The sequence below is a fragment of the Myotis daubentonii genome, chromosome 8 (genome assembly GCF_963259705.1).
Source record: "Myotis daubentonii chromosome 8, mMyoDau2.1, whole genome shotgun sequence".
Classification (NCBI taxonomy): domain Eukaryota; kingdom Metazoa; phylum Chordata; class Mammalia; order Chiroptera; family Vespertilionidae; genus Myotis; species Myotis daubentonii.
The window spans coordinates 56,208,594-56,233,718 of NC_081847.1; the positions used below are offsets into that span (position 1 = coordinate 56,208,594).

Sequence of the window (25,125 nt, forward strand, 5' to 3'; positions counted from 1 at the left end):
TGCAAAACAAAAAATCAACATTAAAATGCTTTGTCGGAATGCTTTACCCTTTTCACTGAGCAGAAGTGAAAATAACCTGTGATACAATTAGTCACAAATACAGTCCTCGAGTTTTTTGCTCATTCACGTGAGTATTGTCTAACACATGTCTTTGTAGCAGCGAGGCCTGCCACGGCTGTGCGTGGCTGAGTTCACAAATCTGCTCTGCCTGTAGCTTCCCTGTCACTCCTCTGGCTCTCCTCTCCTGCGAAGCTCTGTTTCCTGGCAGTAATTCAAACCTTTGCCGCTGCTGCTGCTGCTGCTGGATGACCACAGCCACCTTGGTTTCATGGTTTGGCAAAGTATTGGCCTCCACCATCACTGGAGCTTCTGCCTCCAGTTTCCTCTTTTCATGGGTCCAAGACTTGAAGATTGATTGTTGTAATTTCCAAAGTCACTGTAGCTTCTGCCTCCAAAATTGTGTCCATCATTACCAAATCCCTTATAGCCATCTCCACTGCCACCATGTCCACCACCACCACGTCTGCCACCAAAGCCACCTCGACCACTGAGGTTCCCTCCTCAACCAAAGTTGCCATTCCCACCAAACCACCTCCATGACCACCTCCGACGTTTCCAGAACCACTCTGACCTCTTCGGTAGGACGAAGCACTAGCCACCTCCTGCTTGGACAGGGCTTTCCTTACTTCCCAGTTGTGGCCATTCGCAGTGTGGTGTTTCTGGATGACAATCTTATCTACAGTCATGGGCCTCACAGGTTACAAAAGCAAAACCTCTCTTCTTGCCACTGCCTCAGTCAGTCATGATTTCAATCACTTCGATTTTTTCAGACTGTTCAAAATAACCTCTTAGGTGACGCTCTCCAGTGTCTTCTCTAACATCAGATCTAACATCCCCGACTAAAGTCTTCTTCACAGTGAAGTGGGCACCAGGTCTTTGAGAATCTTCTCTTGAGACGGCCCCCTCTGGTTCCACAACTCTTCCAACCACTTGTGGGCCCTGCATTCATGGCTGCACCCACTTCCTCCACAGTGGCATCGTGACAAACCTAAAGCTTTGGAGAACTTCGTGCTTGGGCCTCTCACCACACAGTCTGTGAGCATTTCCATTGCGCAGCGTGGCTCCTCAAACTCTCACGGGTTGTTCAAACTCAAACCTCCCATACAGAGCTTCCGCAGCTGTCCCGGCCCTTTGGGAAACTCTGACTCAGACATGACGACCCTGGGAGGGGAGACTTCAGCGATGCTTTACTAGGCGGGTCCCAGCAGAAAGGCTGTCCATTTGGTCCTTAATACAGTGAAGTTAAATGAGTTAAAATGTTTGTCAAGGTCAAAGTCGAAAGAGGTGTCCTTCAGTGTTTCCTTTTGCTTGCTTCTTCTGGGAGTAAACAGACATTTGGATCACAAAAAAACATCTGGGGCTGGGCCAGCATGGCTCAGTGGTTGAGCATTGACCTAAGAATGGAGGTCAGGGTTGATTCCCGGTCAGGGCACATGGCTGCGGGCTCGGTCCCCAGTATGGGGCATGCAGGAGGCAGCCAGTCAATGATTCTCTCTCATTATTGATGTTTCCATCTCTCTTTCCTTGTCCCTTCCTCTCTGAAATCAATAAAAAATATATTAATTTTTTTAAAAAAGCAGCTGGGAATGTGGACCAAGAACAATTAGGGTGCATAGAGAAACTCAGCATTATTAAGGTTTGGGTTGAAAGTGTTTTGAGGTTTTTTTTCCCTTTTTTGGGGGGGAGGGAGGAAAATTACAAAATAGCTTAATGTATGGTCAAAAGGGACAACTTTTTCGTTATTCCCTTGTAATACTCCAAATTTCCCAATTTCTGGTGACTTCTAAAGGTTTGAAATAATGTCATCATTATGGAATAGAATTTTCTTAACATTTTTTAATCATCACAACTAATTTATTCTTACATCTTCAGAAAATGGCTTCACAGTGCAAGCCAACTTTAATTACAACTGCTTGACTGAGCAATTTTGCAATTATATCAGAATATCTGTGAGACATTGAAGAAACAACACAATACAGCATTTTATTCACATTCTAACTTGAGAGGCAATGGGGATTCAGGTATGGCTGATCTTCTTTCTAACTAAGCCGCAGACTGGGCAGTATGTCAGGGATAATAATTCTTACCTACTCCCTGCTTTATTCCCAGGATGCTGGAAATGACTAAGACATCAGACAGTAAACTATAATACCCAGGAAGTTAAACAGTGACTTGTGTATGGAGACTCTCATGAAAAATGGACAGAAGCATCTGGGAAAATTTACCACAGCAAGGCCCCACCTTTTTATTGGCTTTTCGTGAGAAACGTGTGGAATGAGGAGAGACACGGGGGTTTGGCTTTAAGTTGATGCCTGAATACTTTGAGCCTAGCCAACCAATGGGGAATCAAGTAAGGAGGTGGGAGTGAAAGAAGCTCAGACAATGGTGTACAATTTAATAAACATGAGGAGAAATAATATTTTCTCCGCCATTCTGCACCATTCTACCCTAAACATATACTATGATGTTTTTTCATGATGTACCAGTGGGACCTCATCCAGATCCCAGACTTCAAGCTTGATGTCCTAATGGGATGAGTCTTTGGGGGACAAGTGTGTTTTTTTAGAGAGAAGAGATGTGACTGATTATGGCAGAGGTGGACTTTGTAGATTACTTGCAAAAAGAAAAAAAATGGACACAGTGGTTTCTCCCATTGCTGTATGCACAGCCCTTTGCGGTAGGACTTGGCTGTGTGTCCCCCACAGGAGGTAGAGCCTATTTACCCGCATGTTGAACCTGAAGAGGACTTTAGTAGGTTGTGGCAGAAGTGCAATGTCCAGTCTAGGCTTTCAGGAGGCCGTGCAGGTCCTGCTCTTGCCTTCTTGGAATGCTGCCAACTTGTGAAGCGGCCCCGCTAGCCTCCCTGAGGGTGAAAAGAGCATATGAAGAGAGAGGCCCAGCCAACAGCCCGCACCAGCTGCCGTGCAAGTGAGTGGAGCCATCTGGTGCCCCTTGTTCTAGGTGACCCACCAGTGGGCCAAGGCAAGACCAGCTGAACAGTCCAACTGGGCCTAATGCAAATTGCTGATCACCCAGCGATGAGCAAAGAAGAATGCTTATTGCTTTAGGCCATTTGGGGTTGATTTGTTACACAGTGGTAAATAACCGATATAAGGGGGAAATGGCTATCACATCAGTAAAAGACTGTTCTCACCTTCCTTCAGAAAAGTCCCTGGTTCACTATGAAGTGGGCAAAGTTAGGAGGGGCTCCAGCCTGGGTCGCAGGCCAATCACTGTGGTGTGTGTGGTTTGAGGTTCTCGGACTCTCCCTGGAGTAGGGGGGGACATGTGCACCTATAGCTCTCCATTCACTTACTTTGGACTCGGGACTTCCTCAATAGTGAGTATTGATAATAACCATTAAGCACTTATTGGTGTCAGACACGGCACCAAGCGTTTTCCTTGGGCCATCTACTTTAACAACAGGTCCTATTGTACCTATTTTAGATGGAAGCAACTGAGCCTTAGAAAGGTTATTTTGCTGGAATTCAAACCTAGTCTCACGCCGCTGTGCTAAAGCATTGCTGGGACATGGACATAAGCATAAAGGCAGGTAGGAAATAGTGATTGGTGTAGGGTGCAGAGGTGCTAAAGGTTTAGTATGGAAAAGAAATGTTCAGATGGTTCTTAACTTAGTTCACCTCTTTTCTCCACACTACCAACCTGGTTGTTTTGCCAGTTTTCTGCAGCTGCGGCATCTTTCGCAAATTACTCCTAAAGCTTCACTTTAAATATAGAAACTCTGAAGATACCTATTATAACCACAAGGTAAAGAGAATTAAAATCAGCCTGAACTGTGGAAGAAACACAACTGCTCATATATTTCTTCAACACAACCCCCTGTCACACTTTGGTTCTTTTGCTCCTTGCCAACTTATCAACAAGTAGAATGACAGCCACCTCTATTTTATTAGCAACCATTAAAATCATGATGTGTTTGTAATTTTTAAGCAATAAAAATAAATAAATAAATAAATCATGATGTGAACTCAGAATTCAGAACAAAAGCAGAGACATGGGCACATGTACTACAGTGTACTACAAGTCTCTCATGCTGGCAGGCTTTGTTTTAAAGAAACATGATAAGACTATAGCTGATGCTTCTGGCTGTGCACTGGGTCAAGTTCAAATTCTCTGACTTACAGCTCCAAGAGAGAGTAGCAAGAGAAAAGTGAATTGGAGGGAGGAAGTTTAATAGCAGAATTAGGAGAAATAGAGAAAAAATAAAATTTAGAAAATAGAAAAAAGGGAGATGATGGGGAAAATATCTAAGAAGATGGGAGCAGAAAGGATTCATTTTAGGACAAAAAGTGAAATGAAGAAATGAACGAACATATGGAATACTGGGAGGTAAGGGAAAGAAAAATTGGGCTTCAGTTATGTGACAATATATTTTTTAAAAGAGGTCATGGTGACAATAATTAGTAGTACTTTGAAAAGTTGCTAAGAGAGTAGATCTTAAAAATTTATGTCATGCAAGGAATATTTTGTAACTGTGGTGATGGACATCAGTAGACGTATTGTGGTGATTATTTCACTTTATATATATAAAGTGAAATATATATATATATATCAAATCATTATGCTCTATACTAAAAACCAATATGTCAATTATATCTAAATTTTAAAAATATTTTTAAAAACTGTTCTCCTCGCTATGGCTGGTTTGGCATAGTGGATAGAGCATCAGCCTGAGTATTGAAGGGTCTCAAGTTTGATTCCTGTCAAGGGCATGTACCTCGGTTGCAGGCTTGATCCCCAGCCCCAGTAGGAACCCTTGTGGGAGGCAACCAGTGGATGTGTCTCTCTCACATCAATGTTTCTCTATCTGTGTCTCTCCCCTTCCCGTCCACTTTCTCTAAAAATCAATAGAAAAATAACCTCAGGTGAGGATTAAGAAAAAATAAAACAAACAAAAAAGCAAAACTGTTCTCATTTCTCTCTCCCAACACAAAGCACAAGGCTATGTGGAAATATACATCTCTGTAGACTCTTCCACTATCAACACACACACACACACACACACACACACACACACACACACCCCACATGCATCACACCACAACACATACACACATCAAACACCATACACCAAATGACACACACATGCCAAATAAACCACACACATCACACATACCATGCCACAAACACACCACACATAAAACACACAAAGTATACCACAAACACATATTACATACAACAGACATACCCCATAACCACACACACCACAAACATACCACACACATAACACATAACTCACATACCACACACACTACAAATCACATATACAGCACACATACCATACCACATCACACATACACACCAAGCACACATAGCACACACATCACATACATATCATATATACCACACCATACACACATGCATGCCATACACGCCACACACACATACACACACCACACACACCATACTCACCATACCACACATATAATATACACACCACATACATCATACACACCACACCATACACACGCACCACATGCACACCACACAAATCACACACACACTGTATCACACACTTCACGCACCACACCACACTTACACACCATATATACCATCCCATACACCACACACCACACTATACACACACCACACTATACACCATACACACCTTACACATAACACACCACACCCACCACACACCACAGCCACCCTACACACAAACCACACACTGCATGCACAACACACAAAACACACACACAGTGCTAGGAAGGGGTTAGGGAGTCTGGGTTCTTGGCAAGCATATTTTGTGGTCTGTAATTCCCTGGCGTTCCCTTCCTCCCCAAGAGACCTATAGCCTTCTAGTCTCCTTAGCAAAAAGCAGACACGCTCGTCTCTGCTGAGCCATTTGATGTTGTCATCTTCCAAACATTTTCATAAGATAGCAAGTTAGAGACCAGTATGTTCAAAGGGAGGATTTAGTCTATTTACAGATTCATATCAGTGGGTGGCCAACTTAGTTTGAATCTTGATACAGGACAAGAAAACAAGAAGGCTGGCTTGCTTAATCAAAGGTTTTCAAATATCCATTTGGAAAATATGTGTTTTGAGGAAAATCCCAAACATGTTTTCAGAGGAGTCTGCTCCTCCATCCTAATTTCCACATGGCCCACAATTAACACTATGCATACCTCAGATCCTCTCTGAGGCTTGGAACAAATGAGAAACGATCCTACAATAGCTACAAATAAACCTTTAGCAAATTTTTTTGGTAGTTTTAAAAAGCTATTTTTTTGCCCGGGCCAGTGTGGTTTAGCTGGCTGGAACATCGTCCTGTATGCCAAAAGGTGGCGATTCAACTCCTGGTCAGGGCACATACCTAGGTTGTGAGTTAGATCCCAGTTGGGGCACATAGGAGAGGCAACGGATCAATGTCTCTCTCTCACATCAATGTTTCTCTCTCTCTCTCTCCCTTTCTTCTTTCTAAAATCAATTTTTAAAAAATTTTAAAGCTATTTATGTATTTTCTTCTTTAAAAAATGAATTTCCCAAAAATTAATAAAAATGAACACAAAAAGTTATAAACTAAATCAGAGAGCTAAATACAGTGCCTTCATCTTCTGATTTTTAATGTTGGCAAAGTTTACAAACTTCAGTCCGCAAGCCGACGCTCTATCCACTGAGCCAAACCGGTTAGGGCAAGTTTACAAACTTTAAAAATATTTTTTATTGATTTTAGAGAGGAAGAGAGAAGGAAAGAGAGATAGAAACATCAATGATGAGAGAGAATCATTGATCGGCTGCCCCTGCACACCCCCAATGGGGATCGAACCAGCAACACAGGCATGTGCCCTGACCAGGAATCAAACCGTGACCTCCTGGTTCATAGGTCGACACTCAACCACTGAGTCATGCCAGTCAGGCTTATCAAAGGGTAGGTTGATACTAAAGTTACATAAAGTTTTTAGACAAAATAAGAAATACCGACGTCCCCCACCTCCATCTCCAATCCTGGCTTCACTAGAGTAGACAAAGAGAGGGGTCTGGGTGGTGAGTGAGACTCTGCCTTTATCATCAGAGCAAATAAAGGAACACCAGCACCATCTGGATTCTACCCAGAGTCATAACTCGAGGTGCTTGTGTGATGTCTAGGTTCCCGTTGGCCTTCAGCAAACACCACCTACTCATTACCATGCTCCTGTGAGCAAAGGGGAAAGAACCGTTAGGGTCCCCTTTTCCAGAGGTGGGCAAAGAAAACGGAGTGGTAAGGAGCTGTGTCAAAGGTCACACACACGGTTGGAAGCCCAAACAGGTGGTATGGGCAGTGAAACCTATGGGTCAGGAACCCCAGGGCACCTGGCACTGAAATAAACAGTTGCTAGAAGCATCGGGTTCTCCTGTTACTTTACGACAAGTCCACACCTTGGGCCTCAGTGCTTGTTGCATCTCCTCGATGGGAAGGCAGTATGACTTCAGAATGTCCATTAACTCTAAAGTACAAAAACAAAGGGAGTGAGGAGGGGGAGGAGAAGCGAGGGAGGGAGGACATTGGCATTTTTTGGCAAGGCTTCCAAATTCTCCCCTGCCATCTGAAGCAAACGTTTTGTGTACTTTTCCAGTGGACTTGATTAAAGATGTTATGTAATTCAATATAACTATAGCTTGAAGAAATTAAAGGCCATGCCAGGCTTATCAAATGTTTGGACCCAGCTAGAGATACAGAAATATTAAGCACTCGAGACATGGCCTTTACGTGGAGTCTGTTCCTCCAGGGTCTCCCCTCCTTTGCCTGGTATACAATGCCTTTTATAACTTTCCCCGATCTATCTTTCTCACCATCCCAGCCACTGCCTGCAGGCACATATCATTCACTCCAGGCAGCCTGCTGGTGCAGCTCACCACAAAGCTCCTGTGCAGCCTTCCCGCCCATTCCCAGCTCTCTCTCACATCCCCTGCTTATCTGAATCTGGCTGCTTCTTCAGAATCCAGTGGACACACCCCTTCTTGGAGAAGGTGTCTGCACCACCCCAGTCCTCTGGACTCTACACATTTGTCCCAGTCTGAGTCAGCCCCTTGACACAGCAATAGATTCAGGCAGCACCCTCTTGCCTGGATGTGTCCTTGACCTCCCTGAGCCCCTTCTTCAATAACATGAAGTCACGATACCCCCCTCAATGGAGTCCACGTAAAGTGCTAGCACAGTGTCTAGAACGCAGGGGTTCTAGACACATTTTCCCGTCCCCGGTGCCAGGCAGCAAGGGGATGAGTTCTCAGCATGTCCCCCACATTGCAGATGGGCAATGAGCAGAGTCCTGACTTGGAGCAAGTTTTTTTTTCATTCCTCATCTTGAAATTGGGGAGTTTTACTTGAAATAGTCAGTTAGTCATATCTATAATGCAGATGTGAGCAGAGAGAATGTTGTGGTGAACAAGACAGATGTGGTTTCTGTCTTCATGGAGTGAGTAGAAGATAAGACACAAATATATTTGTTCTACAATACAACTCATTTGGCATTTGACATATGTTATCTTGGGTTGTTAGTTATCTATTTACATGTATGTCTTGTCCCCTCTCAAGATGGTAAATTTATTGAGGGAGGAGGGCCTGGATCCAATTCTGCCGCATCCCTGGGCTGCACAGAGTGTCATGTACATGGCAGACATTCAATAATATTTATTGCTAATTACCTAAAAGATTGATCTTTCTCCTGCAATAAAAACTTTATTATGAAGATCCTATTCATCAATGAGGATCTATGGCTCTTCTCAGTGTGTTCAAACAATGTGTGAAAAATAAACACCTAACCACTGTCCTGTGGACATCAGCGCCTCCAAGTCCTTCTACCTGTAATTTATTGCCATCTGGCTAACAAGCATGGAGCTCAGACACCATCAATCTACAGCCAAAGCTGACCATTGGTCCTCCTCCTGAATTGCCCTTTCTAGTTGCTATTGAAGTAACAATAGCAGCACATTATCACATTGAACCCTGAAATAGTTATTCAGCAGGCCTGCACCATCCACATTTTATAGGTGGGGAAACTGAGGCTGAGAGGCCTGAAGTTAATTTACTCAAAGCCACAAGCTGAGATTTGAACCCAGGAAATCTGGCACATGGCAGGGAGCACACAACACTCTCCAGACTGCCTTACCTGGTGACAAAAAGGTAGCTTGGCCTCTTCTCACAAGAGGTAAAGGCAAAGAAGAACCAACAACAGGCCACAGGCCCCTCTGCCAGTCCCCAGCAGCAGATCTTTATGGCAAAGACCTCTTTCCTCACAGCCATGGTGAGAAAGATAGCCTGTACCACAGGTGGCCATTTTCTCATGGCCTCATGGCTACTGGGAGGCTTGTGCCTGTCTGAGATCATTGGCTCAGCCTCTCGCCCTGGGCCTTCCCCAAGGGCCCCCAAACTAAGGTCTCTTATCCAGTGTCCTCTACCCCTGGCCCCCACCCAAGGCCCTCATCCAAGGCCCTTCACCCAGGGCCTTCACCCAGTGCCTTTATCCAGGGCTTCCATAAGGGTCCCTACACAGAGTCCCCTATCCAGGACCCCTCACCCAGTGCACCCCACCCAGGGCCTCTGCCCAGGAACCCCACCGAGGGCCCTCTGGAGCAAAGACCCTGACCCACTTCTTCCCCCCTTCCCCTTGCCCTGTATCTTGTTGGTGATTTTTTTTTTTTCATTTATGATTTTCAGCCCAGCCGGTTGTTAGCCTGCTGTGTTTGGAAATGGTAGATGATTAAACCTCCTGGCCAGGTGTAAATGCAACCTTTGTCATCTGGAAGCTGGGAGAATTACCTTGTTGGGCTGCAACTCCCTCTGGCTTCGAACTTTCTGCTCCAGCAGACCCTCTTACAGGCCTCCCAGGTCTAAGCCCAGCCTAGAAGCCAGAAATTTCAGATGTACCAACATAGCCACAAAAACACTGGACAGACTCTAAAATTTAGAGGAAACATCAGCTCTCTCTCTCTCTCTCTCTCTCTCTCTCTCTCTCAGGAATTTTTACCAGGTAAATAATAAAAATATATAATCATTGACTAGGATTTAAAACTGAACCAAAAATATGTTTGTACTTCTGTTGCCAATAAATATCCCCCCCACCCTAGTTTCTTACTTTGCCTCAGTAGCCACCTGGTGGCCCTCAGAGCCTACTTGTCCACTCATCCACTCAGACATGGCTTGCGGCAGCTGGAGGAGGCCACTTCTAGAAATGGGCTTCCAAGCTCCCTTCCTCGAGGAAGTCCCTACAGTTGGCACCGAGCCCGGACCAGACCCCGGCCTGTGAGAGGGAGAGGAGAGCCAGGGTGCCCTGCGCTAGGAAATGCCCAGCTAGAGCTGGGACAGAAGCTCTGGATCAGCGCTCAGAGCCCCAGCAGCCCAGTGCTCCCTCAGAAGCAGCCAGAAACCTTCTGTTGACTTTTTCAGGCCGAGTTCTCACCAGCGGGCATGTGCTTCAGGAAGGTTATTGCTGAACAAACAGCACACAGCCAGTGTGTTTTCCATGCCTATTCCCAGCACGCTGAGCTTGGCTGCTGCTCAAGGTGAGCTGAAGGCAGCAAAACCCGTTCTCAGGCTGCTTGAGGTTGTCCCAGTCCTCCTTCCGGGCTGGGCGCCTCTCACTGAATGTCAGTGTCCTTGGGGCACACAAGTAAAAGTCTACTTGGGAGTTCTCTGTAGGCGGTAAATAAATGTTTTTCAAAGACAGAATGAGTAAATCAACAAAGCAACACACAGGTGTTCAGTGAGCACCCCCCTGAGCCCCCCTGAGTAACACTCTCTGAGAGACTGATGACCCTCTGGGAATTTTACCCAACAAAGGATGGTGATGTTCCACCGCAGTGATGGGCACCTTTGATATGCAAGCAAAGAAGGAGATATGAGAATGGGTTGGATGGCTCATTAATGGATGGTGAGTGCAGACGCGTGGAGAGGAGAGAAAAATGATCCCGGGCAGGGAGGTGGGGAGGGAGGGCTGCCTGAGCCTGGAGAGTGTTGTGTGCTCCTAAGCTACTTCCCCTCAATACAGGGACTTTACAGACAAAAATTATTTCTGGGGGCTGTCCCAAGCCTGTCCGGTTGGAGTAAGTAGAGGAGGGAGGAAGTGCACCTGAAGGGCCTTGGGGATGCTGACGTTTCTTTAACTGGGGAGGGGCATCGTCCAAGATGTGCGTTTGGAGGACTGTACCGTGGCGATGTGCTGAACAGATTGTAGAGGAGAAAGATCAAGAGGACATAAAGGGATGGGGTGGAAAAGAAAGGGTTAATCTTAGAGATATTTTGAGGAAGACGGATTGGTGACAGAAAGGGTGACAGGAAGATAGTGGTGAGGGGAAAGGAGATGGCACACTGAGAGATGGGGTGGGGGTGACAGTAAGCAGGGTGGGAACTTCACTAGAGATCTATTGAAACCTCGGCCCCTGGAGTCCCCTAAACAGTCAGTAGGATGCCCTCGTCTTGCTTCCCCTTATTTTTGGCCTCAGGATCTCCTTTCTCCTGGTTCTCAAATTAGCCCAATTGTACCCCCAGATTACTGTTCTACTCAGTCTTTCCTCCTCTTCAAATGCCTATTTGTTTATTTTTGAGGAAGAAAATGGTATTGCTCAAAAAAAGATATAGCCCACGAGATTTGTTCTCAACATGGAAACCATGGGTGCCATGGCGAAGTTGGTCTTTAATAGGCTCAATGATCTGTCTTCAAAAGGCCGCCCCTCAGAGCACACCAGATTTTCATACAGGGGAAATCCGAATAAAAGGATGGACAGGGTATTCTAGGGAGGAAAGAAGGGGAAAGAAACAACCTGAGGAGATGTTCAAGAAGGAATGGGATAAGCATAACCAATGGACACAAGACACTGGGGGGTAGGGGAGGCCGGGGGAAGGTCAAGGGGGGGCGGAGAGGGAGAGATATATACTACTCTTTGTAATATTTTAAACAATAAAAAAAAAAGCCCTGACCGGTTTGGCTCAGTGGATAGAGCCTCGGCCTGCGAACTGAAGGGTCCCGGGTTCGATTCCGGTCAAGAGTATATACCTTGGTTGCAGGCACATCCCCAGTGGGGGGTGTGCAGGAGGCAGCTGATCGATGTTTCTCTCTCATTGATGTTTCTCTCTCATTGATGTTTCTAACTATCCCTCTCCCTTCCTCTCTGTAGAAAGTCAATAAAATATATTTTTTTAAAAAAGGAATGGGGACACTGAGCAAGAGAAGGCCTGAGACATTAGGCTTGGGACAGCCCCCAGAAATAATTTTTGTCTGTAAAGTCCCTGTATTGAGGGGAAGTAGCTTAGGAAACACAGAAACTAGCCTGGTAGTGGCTGATTGGATGGATGGCTGAATGGATGGGATGAAAGAGGTAGTGGCTTTAACACTAACATTTACATATTCAGTTATATTTGTGCCAAGCACTGTGTTAGGTTGGGTGGCACCTATCAAGAAAACAACAGCACAGTTCTTGTTCTTTGTGGACCCACAGTTTATGTGAAGAAACACCAAGACAGATAATCCCGACAATGTGAACTCTCCTGAAGGAGATGAGAAAATTCCACGGATGAAGAGACATTTAAGCACGATCAAGGAGGGTAAATACATGCACACACAGACACATATGCATACAAATACACACATATACATACACACACAATCCCACACACAAACGCACAACAGAGATGCACACGCATGCATACAGACACAAACACACATGCACACGTATACACACACACACAACAAAGACATAGAACACACCAATTATGGACTCACATTTCAGGCCATAAGCTTGGCACATATGGAAGCAGGAAGGTATGCGTCTGTGGTGCTCTGAGAGAGGCTGGGACATGGAGTGTGATGAGAGGACGCCAGGTAGGAGACGGGTGGTCCCCTGTTGCCATTAACTGCTAATGGGAACAGTAGGGAAGCAACCTGGATGGGGCAGGGAGATGGTGGCAAAATAATGAATCCTGTTTGAAATAGGCTTTCCCCCAAACCACCTGAAAGAATTTCAAGGCTTTGTCACTCAAGATATCTCATTTTCCAGAGAGCAAAATAGGCAATTGAGCATGACACCGGATGAGTCTCACTGGAGAGTTTCAGATGCCGGCATTTTAATTTACAGCCATCCTTCACTTTGGAAAATGACTCCAAAGCGGTCAGTATTCCGAACTGTCTTAAGGTGGCAGTTAAAATTGTTACTAGACTCTGGCAAAGGGACAACATGGCATTCTAAGGTCTGCTATAAATTGGACAAGGGATGGTGGACATTAAACAAATGTTTGTCAAATGAATGACTGCAATGACTTCATGCCAGGCCCTGTGCGATAGGCCACAGCAAGCAAAACACAGGCCCTGCCCTCCAGCTCTTAGCAGTCTAGTGAGGAAGACAGGTGTGTAAACAAATTGTTACAGTGAGATTGCTGTCATAGAGGAGAAAAGCAGACATATAAGACCTTTTTTATTGCTAAAGTACAAGGGGCAAGGGGGCATGTGGCCTGGGCCACACAGGGACCAGTGTGCCAAGGCGAAGAGTCTGATCTTTATCAGGGAGGCGACAGAGCCACGACGAGTTTTAGGCTGAGGAGTGACATTAACAAGACTGCATTCTGGAAAGATCACTTTGGCTGTGCAGGCAATAGCTCAGTGAAAGAAGATTGGGGAGGTGGTGGGCCAGCTGGGAGGACATTTCAAAGGTTCAGATGACAGATGTTGACTTCCTACACTGAGGGAGTACGAGGAGGGGCCACAGGGGAAGGCATACATTTAAGAGGTGTTCAGAAGGTGGCTGAGCCTAGTGACTGATCTGGTATAGGAGGTGAAGGGCGGGGGCGTGTCCAGAGCTCCCCTGGTTTCTTGTTTGGGTAACAGGGTGCTTGGTGAAACATTACCAAGAGAGGAGACCCAAGTTGAAAAGCAGTTTGAAATGAGGAGGTGAAGGGCAGGAGGGAGAAGAAGAAATTGTGATTTGGACACGATGAATTTGAGGAGCTAAGAGCTAGTCACCCTGAGGTGGGTCAGAGCCCATTCTCTCAGAAGGGACCTGCGACCAGCTGGGGAGAGAGGCCTCCAGAGTCACCGTGTCTGTGCCTGACTTCTGTGCAGAAGGAGGTGGGCAGGTCATCTCCATTCAAAAAATACCAAATCAATCAATTCAGGAGAATTCCTTTCTGACCAAAGATTCCAGCACAGATTCATAATAGAGCTCCAGGGGACAGAACAGCCTTCAAGACATTGAGATTGGCCCCTAGGATTAATGACTTCAAGAAGCGTTTGCCAGGAACTCTTCAAAGCTGGAAACAGAAGCCCTGGAGCATTAAATATAAATAAATACTTAGTCGATTGGTTTCTTCCTCGCTTTTCAAAGGGCAGTTTACTTCCTGGATTATCATTACAGTAGTCTGCTCTCCGGAAACCAGGATTATTCAAGTGCCACAGCACAGGGTTGGGGCAAGAAAAAAAAAAATCTAAAGATCACCTTGTTCTATAGACCCACTTCCTCCTGCTTAGCCTGCATCTGGAAGGGCAGAAGCAAAAGGCTTATTGTTGTGTGTGTCCCCACCGAAGGCATGTCGTTTTCCACTGCAGACCTGTATTTTTCTCCCTTTGAGGTTATATTCATTCCATTTGAGGGGGAAAAAAAAAATAGGAGCCCAGTTTCTGTTAACAAGAAAGCAGCTGTCCCTATGGTGGAGTTTCAATTCAACAAATATTTAATGAGCTCCTAGAATGGGCCAGAAACTGTGTTGAGGCTGGGGGGGATACCAAGATGATTTTAAATTGGTGCCCACCATCAACATTTTTTCAATCCATTGTGCAAACATAAACAATCCGAGGCAGAGAAAATGGTTGTCACAGCAGCATGGGTTGTTAACTAAAACCCACAGATGGGCCCCTAGTCTGTGACCTGCAGACTTTGCTGGCAAAGTTTGCCCGGGTATGCCTGGAGGTCTGCTCGGAGGAGAGGCCCCACACGTTCCTATGTTTTCAAAGTACAGTGGGACCCACAAGGTAAACAACTATGGGAATAAAGGGTGGGGAGGTGCATTCTGACGCCGCCCTTGCCTCTTACAGCATCTTGGTGGCAGAGTGAAGAATCACAGGCAGGAGCGTGGGGTGGGGGCTGTTCAGTTCCATCACAGGAAGAGCTCTTCGATGTCCTGACATCTGTCCCTGCATGGCCCCCTCCTCGTGAGCTGTCTCAGAGCTGGCAACGTTAGTGAGGTCTTGCCCTCCTGTTGATGATGACAGACTTTGGGGAAGTTTTTAGAAGGTGTTCCACACTCCTCTGGCAGCATCACTGCTGCTGTGAGAGGGAGGTGGCTCAGGTCCCGCGAGTCTGCAGGCTCCGCCTAGTAGAGCGCTTTTCATTGGTTTAAATTCGGTTCAATCCAATGGAATCTGTCCGTGCCATTATGTGCCCTGCCTAAAGCACAAAAGTATGTTCTGAAACTTAGAGACCTGCAAGGTCATCTCATGCCCCAGGATTCTAAATTCCCCCTTACCCTGCTCTACCTTTTCTCTTTTCTCATTTTCCACAGCAAGTATCTCTTTCTGGAATAATATGTAACTTCCTTATTCATTATGTTATCATTGTCTATCTTCCCTTACTAGCTTATCACCTCCATGAAGGCAGGAATCTTGATTGGTTTTTTGTTGGGGGGTGTGTGTGTGTGTTTAATCCTCACCAGAGGATATTTTTTCCATTGGTTTTAGGAAGAATGGGAAGGAGGGTTGGAGGGGGGGGGGGAGGAAACATTGATAAGACACATCGATTGGTTGCCTCCGGCAAGTGCCCCAACCAGTACAGGGGATTGAACTGCAACTGAGGTACACACCCTTGACTGGGAATGAAACCCAGGACCTTCATCCAAGGGCCAATGCTCCAACCACTGAGCCAAACCAGCCAGGGCTCTTGGTTGGTTTTATTCACTTATGGATCCCAAGATCCCAAGTGTCTGCAACAGCATCTGGCACATAGTAGGTGCTCAATATATAAATGATAGATATAAAAAAAAAAAAAAAATATATATATATATATATATATATATATATATACACACACACACACACACACACACAAAAATAAAAGACAAAAATGCTAATTGACCGTACCTTTGCTATGCCCCAAGCCACACCCACCAGCCAACCAGAGCGACTATATGCAAACTAACCCAACAAAGATGGCTGTTAATTTGCATAAGCAGGCTTGGAGCAAAGACGAAGACCATGTAGAAGGAAGCCAAGCGCTGCAGAAGGGAGCGAAGCTGCGGAGAAGCAAGCGGGGCAGCGGAGGCAGGAGGGAAGCCTGCCTCAGCGGGTTTCACTCCCTTCTCTGCTTCGCTCCAGCTGCAGGAAGCTCTATTCTTGCAGGAATCTTCCTGCAGTGGGCCTCTAGTATACTAATAAAAGTATAATATGCTAATTAGACTGGGAGACCTTCCCGATGTCCTTTTGGACAAAGCCATGGTGGCGGGGCTGAGGCAGAGGTGGTTAGGGGCGATCAGGCCAGGAGGGGAGGGCAGTTGGGGGCAAGCAGGCTGGAGAGGGGGGTCAGTTGAGGGTGAGCAGGCCAGCATGCAAAGTGGTTAGGGGCAATCAGGCAGGCAGGTAGGTGAGAGGTTAGGAGCTAGCTATCCCAGATTGCAAGAGGGATGTCTGACTGCTGGTTTAAACCAGCAGTCGGACATCCCCTGAGGGGTCCCAGATTGGAGAGGGTGCAGGCTGGGCTGAGGGACACCACCACCCCCACCCCCCCACCCAGGTGCACGAATTTCATGTACCAGGCCACTAATATATTTATATATGTTACATATGCTAATCTAGGGAAGACAGACAGGGAATTTGCCCACCAATTGCACTAGTTCTCCCTTCCAGCAAAATTGAAAAATATGCTTTCCATATTTTCACTCAAATTGCTAATTAAGATGTTGGAAAGCATAGAGCTACTGGTATACTGATGCATGTGCTCCAAGAAGTATGTACAAGTATATTTATGGTCACAAGGTTGGCCACAGTAAAAGGTTATATGCACCTGTTAATCAATAGAGGACTGGTACATTCATGTAATAGACTATCATGCAGTCATTGTTTAAAAGAAGTGAGGCAGCACTGGCCAGGTGATTCAGTTGGTTGGAGCAGGGGTCCTCAAACTTTTTAAATAGGGGGTCAGTTCACTGTCCCTCAGACCGTTGGAGGGCCAGACTATAGTTTTTAAAAAAAACTATAAACAAATTCCTATGCACACTGCACATATCTTATTTTGAAGTAAAAAAACAAAACGGGAACAAATATAATATTTGTATTTGCATGTGGCCCACGAGCCGTAGTTTGAGGACCCCTGGGTTGGAGCATCATCCCATACATGTGCCCTGCGGATCCAATTCTGGGTCAGAACACATACCTAGGTTTTGGGTTCAATCCACAGTCAGGGCGCACATGGAAGGCAACCAATTGATGTTTCTCTCTCTCTCTCTCTCTCTCTCTCTCTCTCTCTCTCTCTCTCTCTCCTCAATAAAAACATATACTTGGATGAGGATTTAAAAAAAAAGAAGTGAGGCAGATCTATAGGCACTAATACAATCTGATTACCAAGATGTTAGATTGAAAATGCATTTCCCATAAAAAAGAACAAAATTTTACATTTGTGACAGCATCGATGGACCTGGAGGGTATTATGCTAATTGGCATAAGTCATTCAGAAAAAGACAAATACCTTGTGATTTCACTTACTAGTATATGTGGAATCTAAAGAATAATATAAATGAACAAGCAAACAGAAATAGTCTCTTAGATACAGAGAACAAACTAGACTGGTAGTTGCCAGAGGGGAGAAGTGTTGGGGACTGGGTGAAAAAAGTAAAGGGATTGAAAAGTACAGATGGTAGTTACAGAATAGCCATGGGATTTAAAGTACAGCATTGGAAATATAATCAATAATCCTATCTAATAATAGACAAGCATGGTAATTGACTGTACCTTCGCTACACCTCCCATTGGCTAATCAGTGCAATATGCAAATTAACTGTCAACAAAGATGGTGGCTAATTTGCATACTACAGGCAGGGTGGGAGAGTGCCATCCCGCCTGCCCTGCAGCCATCCAGGCCTGCTATCTGCAACTTGGCTCAGGGCGGCCGGGCAGGGCAGCAGCGATCCGCCAGCCCACCCAGGCGCCCCGTGAGCGACCCGCCCCAGGGTGGCCGACTGAAGCAGCAAAGGCTTAAAGGCGGTTCCGGCCAGAGCGAGGGCCTGGGTCCCAGGTGCCAGAGGAAAACCGGTGCCGGCAGCCAGGGGACGGGTAAGCCTATTGCACGAATCTTTTTGAGCAACAGGCCTCTAGTGTTGTAATAACTATATATGGTGCTAGATGGCTACTGGAAATATCAGGGGGACCCTTTGTAAAGTATATGGTTGTCTAACCACTAGGCATACACCTAATACAAAAAAAATACTGAATATAAACTGTAATTGAAGAAAAATAAAACTAAAAAATGGATTTCCCTTTTTATGTGGCTTATGAAATACTGCCCTTTACAACAGCATGGATGGACCTTGAGGGCATTATGCTAAGAGAAGTAAGTCAGACAGAAAAGCAAATACAGGATGATTTCACTTCTCTGTGGAATCTAAAAAAGTAGAACTCACAGAAACAGAGTAGAGTGATGGTTACCAGGGGCTGGGGTGGGGGCAGAGGGAACAGGAAGGAGCTGGTCAAAGGGTACAAACTTCCAGTTACAAGATGAATAAGTTCTGGGGATCTAATGCACAGTGTGGTGACTGTAGCTAAGGATACTGCACTATATACTTTAAAGTTGCTGAGAAAGTAGACCTTACATGTTCTCACCACAAAATAAAAAAACAAAGGTAATTATGTGAAGTGAAGGAGATGTTAACTCACCTTATGGTGATGATCTTTTCACAATAGATGCATGTATCAAATCATCATGTTCTATATCTTAAACTTACGCGATGGTATATGTCAATTATATCTTAATAAAGCTGGGGTGAAAAATGGAAAGTACGTGACAGCATTTATTATGCTTTTGTGTGTGTTTTAAGAAGGAATTTCTAGATCAGCCTTACCCCTGCTTTTTCTTTTTGCTTTGATTTGGCTTTTGTGGCTGCAACAATATTTATTTAATGGGTTTGTTTGGGAATAATTGAACAATCAAACATTCATTAAATACCAAGCAGGTGCTAGAACCTTTATTTTTTTTTCAAGGGAAATATCAAAAGTGCTTTATTCAAAGTAATGTCCATTGCTAGCTACACATTTCCCCCATCTTTCATGTGGATACCGTCCCAATAGAACTTTTCTTGTTTTGAGGCAAACCATTCAGAGACCCAGTTTTCCACTTCTTCGTATGTTTTGAAGTGCTGCTCAGAAAGTGCATGTGCCATTGATCCGAACAAGTGGTAATCTGAAGGAGCAAGGTCTGGTGAATACAGCGGGTGGGTTAATACTTTTCAGGCAAGATCTTTTAACGTGTCTTTAACTGGTTTTGAAGTGTGTCATGGTGCGTCATCATGAAGCAAAATTACTTTGGCATGTCTTCTGGCGCATTCTGGTCGTTTCACGATCAAAGCGTGGTTCAAATTGATTATTTGCTGTCGGTAGCGATCAGTATTAACGGTTTCACTTGGTTTTAGAAGGCTAGAACCTTTAAATACACTATTTCCTTTCCTCCTCAGACATGGTGGTCACTATTCCTATTTCACAGCTGAAGAAATTGAGACTCGGTGACTTGCCCAGGATCACACAACTCCCGGATTCTACCGGCTTTACCTTCTATCCCAGCCCCTCTTGTCAAGGGCAGAGTTTGCCCCTGCATTTCTCTGTCTCCTCCTGGTACACAGACCACACCGAGGGCCACTGCCCTGGAGCTCCAGGGACTTCAAGGTGATCTGGTTTCGAGGGGCCTGGTCAGCTCATCCTTCTCCCCTGCAGAGGTGTGGGATAACGAGGAATTGCCACCGCCTTGTCAGGGAGCTGGAGTCTGTCTGTCACCTGCCCAGGAAACAGAACCTTGCAGACATGCACATCTGCCTGCCCAGGTGAGACAACGGCCACCAGCCTTGAGCTGACATGCAGGAGGCCTGGTGCTGGTGTCCCCACGAGCCCGCCCCCCCCGCCCCCCCCCCCCCCCCCCAGCAGTTGGGTTTCCCCTCAGACTTCAGGGCTGCAGGGAGGAGACATACCTCATTCCATCGGGGCAGCCCCAGTATCAAGGCGAGCTCTGTTATGTCTAAGGCAGAAGGCCGAAATTAAGTTAATTTTATCATTTTAGGTGATTCGACTGTTTTAGTAAAAAGAGGGGACCTTGGGCTGGTGGCGTCACAGATAAGGAATGTGGACAGCGGCAGCAGATGGGTGACCTTGTTCTGCTTATTAACTCCTTTCCTTCCCCTCTGCCCCTCCACACCCCCTCCCTTGATTTCATTTTCAAGTCCAAGGTTTTAACACCAGGAGGGGAAGGAATAATTAGCACAGCCAAGCCTTGGGAAAATGCTGCTTCAGGGCAATCCACATGTGCTCAGCCGATCGGCGACCTTCAAGCAGGGCCCGGCTGAACACTCTCCAGTGCCAAGCTAGGCATCACAGGAGGAAGAGTCCGCCAGCCTGTCCTCCCACCCCCAGCCCCACCCCGCCCCCAGGGTCGGAGGATAAGGCCATCTGCAAGGCCAGGCCTGCTGTCTAGGCTAAGGCACTCCAGGCGGTATGAACCCAGGTGGCTCAGGAAGTGAGGGAGAGATGCTAATTCTCAGGCACGCTAATCCAATCCCATCCAACAAACATTTATTGAGTGTCTGTTAAGGACCAATTCTAAGCTAGGGACTGGGGATTGGGAGAGGAGTGAGACCCATCTCCACCAGCCACTGAAAAACCAACCTGTGAATGTTTGGGTTGACAGAGCCAACGGGTGACCAGTTTAGGGACCAGAAGGAAATTATTAGAATAAACTAAGAGAAAGAAATGAACCCAAGAAGCCAAATTAGAGGGGCCACTTGGCCCTCAGAAACCCGAGGCCTGTCTGCTCAGATAACAGGGAAAGAGTTATACCAGGTGAGGATGTGGAGTCTTGGAGGGTCTAAGAAAGTTCTATATTATAAATATTATATCCCTTTATCCCCTTGTGGACATCTATATTTCTCATCAGATAGGTCCTAATTTCTGGTTTGAAAACATGTTTTCCTGAGATAAATGTCATGTGACAGGTGTGTGTATTGTTAATATGCATGAAAGCATACTGCCTCTAACCAGTTCCATCTCTGACTTACACCGCAAGAAGATTATTCGCCACACACTTCCATTAACTCTAGCCATCGAATTGGAAACCTGCTGTGTGAAATGTTGAGAGTTCTCTACCTGACATTCTTAACACATGAGACAACGTCATTGGCTTATATGTATGATGATTATGATGTACTCTACATATATTTTTCTAAAAAACAATTATACCCCACAGGTAAGTGATTTTTCAAGTTGTCATTTGGGGTAAATCCCTGCGAATTTTCAAATAAAGGCATTTCATTACTTTGGCATTATTGGTGTACAATCTGTTCCACACAAATGCCTGCACAAAAACTTTGTTTTAGCTATATTGTGCCTTCTAAAATAGAGTGAGGAAAATAGTGTGCTGAACATTACCTCGGTAACTCAGGGTGCTATTAATTATACAATGATTGCACTTCAACGTTGCACAATATGATGCCTCCACGTGCTATTAAAGTGCACCAAGTTGCTTTTCTTCACACTGACATTGAATTCATTATTTTTAAATTTTGCGCTTCTGTTTTTTTAAATATATTTTTATTGATTTCAGAGAGGAAGGAAGAGGGAAAGAGAAATAGAAACATCAACGATGAGAGAGAAACATTGATCGGCTGCCTCCTGCATGCCCACACAGGGGATTGAGCTTGCAACCCCAGCATGGGCCCTGACCAGTAATTGAACCGTGACCTCCTGGTTCATAGGTCAATGCTCAACCACTGAGCCATGCCCATAGGGCTGTATTTATGTTTTCTATAATTTTTTTGCCTCTTTCCCTCAATGCTAGGCTATAACTTCTAAAATTTGCTTTTAGAATTCTAATTTATAGCATCTACTTTCCTGCTGGTATTAATAACAACAATAATTCTAATACTAATAGCTATTTAACTGGCAGTTACCATGCACCTGGCACTGTGCTAAGCACATCAGGAATATTTTTCACTTAGTCCTGATAAGTCCCCTATGAAGCAGGTACGGTTATTATCCTCCATCTACAGATGAGGGCACAGAGGCTTAGAGAGAGAAATTAACGTGCCTGTCTTCACCCAGCTGGAGGCAAGAGGGGAAGTCCTGTGTCCGGATTCAGAGCTCATGCTGTTAACCGCTCTCCTGTACTGACTCCTGCTCTGGCCTGGCCTACCAGACAATCAAAATCAATTACAAATGTTTCTAAACTAAGAGTTCCTAGGGTCCACGTGAGAATCTATGAAGTGCTCCAATTTATAAAGTCCCTGAGCTTTTTTTTTTTTTTTTTTTTTTTTTTTTTAGTATTTTTATTTATTTTAGAGAGAGAGAGAGAAACATCAATGATGAGAGAGAATCATTGATCAGCTGCCTCCTGCACATCCCCCACTGGGGATGGAGCCAGCAATCTGGGCATGTACCCCAATCAGAAATTGAACCTCAACCTCCTGGCTCACAGGTCAAAATTCAACCACTGAGCCACACTAGCGGGCAAATCCCTGAGGTTTAGTGGATGTTTTCCTTTTCTGACTTCTTTGTTCTTATCGAACTCATAGTTCAAATAGCTAAGATTGCTCTAAAAAGGGAAACTGGTTAATTAGGGTGTTTTGTTTTTCTAGAATAATACCTGGCTTTTGTATAGCATCTATCCTAGACTTTGTTCAGAAACATGCATATCAAGCACCATGTTTATAATCTCTCTGTGATACGTGCTCGTCAGTGGGCATTATTATCACAGTTTACAATGTTTTAAATGCCATGAGAGTGCCCATGGACGCTCGTGCTGACCCCAGCATTGCCTTGACCCATTGTCCTGTCCCAAACTGTAGGACCGCTTGGCCCTCAGAAGCCTAAGATCTGCTCAGATACCAGTAGACAAATATTTGCTCACCTTTTCTATCTTTTTTCCCATTGCTTCCACTTTGCCTGCTAACCACGTGTGAGGCCCTGTGACAGGTGCCAACGGCCACTTTCTTCCCTTCCACTCCTTGAGCATAGCTGCCGTAGAGTCAGAAGAGGGTGCCGACCTGGTGCATGAGGTGATTGTGTATCTTCCCCTTTTTAGCAAATGGCTAGTCCATTCTTCCAGTTTCTCAGGTCAAGCCCTTGAAGTTGTTCCTGACTCCTCTTTTTGTCGTATGAACCACATCCAATCCATCAGAAAATTCTGCCAGTCCTACCCTTCAAAATAGAGCCAGAATCAGAGGCCTTCTACCACATCCATGGCCACCACGTGGTCCAAGCCACCATCACTCCCTACGTTACGGCAGTGGCTTCCCAGATGGCCCCCTGCTCCCCTCACCCCCCACCTCCAGTGTATTCTCCAACAATAGCCTGAGTAGGTCCTTTAAAAGTTAAGTCAGACTATGTCACTCCTCTGCTCCAAACCTTCCCATGGAACCCAGTTCAAGGAGAACAAAAGACCAAGGCCTTCTGAAGGCCTGCACCTCCCTCGCCCTCAGGTTTTGGGGGTTTTCTTTTTTTAATATCAAGCTTTTGCTATTAAAATGAACACTGGGAAACTGTAAAGAGCTGCCAGGCGTCCTCAGAGGCCTTGGCAGTGCTTGGCTTTCCTTAGACACCCAGCCAGGAGGTCGGGCTGGCCCCCTGCCGGGGCATTGGAGGGCTTGATCCTTCACAGGTGTGCTCACCCAGCCAGGGCCCGCCCCTCCCCTGCAGGCCACAGCAAACATTGGTGGCGACAGTAAGGACACACTTTTTCTTTTTCTAGTTGCTGTAGGTGGCAGAATGCCCAGGGTCAGCCCAGCACTGGCATTTTGGGGAGAAATTATAGACTGAAGAGACACCTAGAGAAAAAAGGGAACATGGAAATCCCTATGGGCTTTAACAGTTATTCTTTGAAGCAGGCTGAAAACAGGTGAGATTCATAGCAGGGCTTGAGGGCTAGTCAGGCCGAAAAAAAGCCAAATCAGAAAAAAAGAGCCAGGCATCTGGCTGGTGGCTCCTTCAGGGGCAGCCCCCACCAGGGGTCAATATCTGGGTGCCCAGGCAGCTTTCTGCCTGGCAAGGCCAAGTTCCTTCTCCTGCCTCGACAGTTCTCAGCGGTCCAGGGTTCGGAAGGGGTTGGGCGGCCAGCAGACCAGGTGTTCTCCAGTTTCGTAAATTGGCCACATCACGCAGCACCTGGCACACAGGAGCTGTTCCATGTGTGCCTGCCTGTGGAAGGGGTGAGTTAAAGCTGGCCCCACTTCCTGCCTCCCTAATCTAACCCCCTTCTCTTTTGATTAGGAACCCTGGGGGCACGCTCCCTCTGTGTCCTCAAAGCCCATTCCTCTGCCTATGCAAACGACCACTTCCCCTTCTTGCCTTCCTGTCCTTTTGGAGGGACAAAGGGGCCTTGCTCCCAGAAACACTGTTTCCTGGAGTCAGGAGAATTCCTGGAATGGGCAGGGACCTCGGCTGAAAAAGAGAAAGGAGAACTCTAGGTGAAGGCAGAGGAGAGCAGGAGCAGATCAAAGAGAGCCTGGACAGGGTCAGGAGTAGGGAGTGCTGGCAGGGAGACAAATGAGTCTCCCGGAGGGGTCAGCCGAGGGACAGGCTGCCTACACTCAGATGCACAGTGACAGCCAGGAGCGCCGTTGGTCACTGCAAAGAGACAATAGATGGAAAAGATAAGGGAAGGTGTAAATTAATGGAGAAAAGGAGCCCCAGAGATAAGGGTGTCTCCCTGTAATTAAAAACGTACAGCCTTCCATCTCCAAGGTTGCTGGTGTCCCAGACTGTCCTGTGTCTGAGCTGGGGGGGGGGGGGGGGGGGGAGCTAAGGCGCACAGGGGCAGAAATCGGGCCGGTTAATGATTAGCTCCCAGCTGAAGGTTTAGAAGCTGACTCATCTTCATCCCGATCCCTGGCAGGAGGAGTGC

The 25,125-nt window shown here is 45.9% G+C and overlaps 1 pseudogene; it reads right to left on the reverse strand.

The window, feature by feature from the left end:
• Nucleotides 1-222: 222 nt before the first annotated feature.
• On the reverse strand, nt 223-1,592 carry LOC132239068 (heterogeneous nuclear ribonucleoprotein A1-like; annotated as a pseudogene).
• Nucleotides 1,593-25,125: the final 23,533 nt, after the last annotated feature.